General features: G+C 39.7%; 1 protein-coding gene across 1 annotated transcript in view; it reads right to left on the bottom strand.

Annotated features, from left to right (window-relative positions):
- The window catches only part of RNF121 (ring finger protein 121), an 80,893-nt gene that overhangs the window by 39,339 nt on the left and 40,233 nt on the right, over positions 1-1,321 (bottom strand). The gene's annotated exons all lie outside the window — the stretch shown is intronic.

Genomic DNA, 1,321 nt, shown 5'->3' with positions numbered 1-1,321 from the left:
GTGGGTATTAAGTCATTTCCAAGTTTTTGCTATTACAAATAGTGCTGCTATGAAAAAATCCTATGAAAAAATTTTCTCTTGGTATATATCTAGGAATTAAACTCCTAGATCATAGGGAATTTGAATACTAAACTTAAAAGACAGTGCTAAACTGTTTTTCTTAGTGGTTTCTCCACAAAGGAAACAACATAACTGAGCACAGCCCCAATATGGGGCTATAAAGGATCAAAGAATATCTGCTGATTGAATAAGCAGACATCATGGAGAAGTGGGGATAGCACAGGAGTCAGATGCAAGGGGTGTGAATGCTCATCATTGGTTGAGTGGGGCTCAGTTAATCTTTTCAACCCTCAGTTTCTTGGTCCCTACAATGTCAAAATACTACCTACCTCAAAGCAACATACCTGGCACACTATAAAGTGTTCAATAAATGCTAGCTGGTATTATTAATTACATTTATGTAATTACATAGTTGGTAATGTCCCAACTATGTTTCTGCTCTGCTTTTCCTCTCTGGAACCCACCTTTCACCTAGAGTAGATTTGAGAGTGAGGGGTTCCCAAGAATTGTAAAACTGGTAGCTACGGCTACTACCTAATATTTTCCTAGGCAGGCAGAAGAATTTTAGATGATCCAGGACAGAAAATCAAAAATGCAAGATGGGCTATCTAAACAAAATGGTAAATAATAGAGTCCTCGATCCATGAGACAGTTCATAAATCTAATCCCTCCAAATATACCACATGGCTCCAGCTATGAATAATATGTACATGTCATAAAAATGTAAACAACGAATATTTATTTAAATAAAAATCAGGAGGAGGGGCCAGGCTTGGTAGCAAACACCTGTAATCCGAGCACTTTGGGAGGCTCGCTTGCAGCCAGGAGTTCAAGACCAGCCTGCTGGGCAACATAGTGAGACCATGTCTCAAAAAAAAAAAAAAATCGGGAGGAGGAAATGTGTGTATGTGAGAGGTATGGATATAGCAGTATAATTATTACTTTCCAAAGTAGGAAGTCAGTAAGTAATATTTAAAAGTAGAACTTTATTTATCAGTGCAAATTTCTTTTCTTTTCTTTTTTAAGAGACAGAGTCTTACTATGTTGCTCAGGGTGGTTGCAAACTCCTGGCCTCAAGTGATCCTCCCTACTTGGCCTCCTAAAGTGCTAGGATTATAGGCATGAGCCACCATATCTGTCCTAAAAATGTTATTTATAAATACAGAGGTCGGCCGGGCACGGTGGCTCACACCTGTAATCCTAGCACTCTGGGAGGCCGAGGCGGGTGGATCGTTTGAGCTCAGGAGTTCGAGACCAGCCT

Source organism: Propithecus coquereli, unplaced genomic scaffold, assembly GCF_000956105.1.
Source record: "Propithecus coquereli isolate 6110/MARCELLA unplaced genomic scaffold, Pcoq_1.0 Scaffold235, whole genome shotgun sequence".
NCBI lineage: Eukaryota > Metazoa > Chordata > Mammalia > Primates > Indriidae > Propithecus > Propithecus coquereli.
This window is presented reverse-complemented; position numbering and strand designations above follow the sequence as displayed.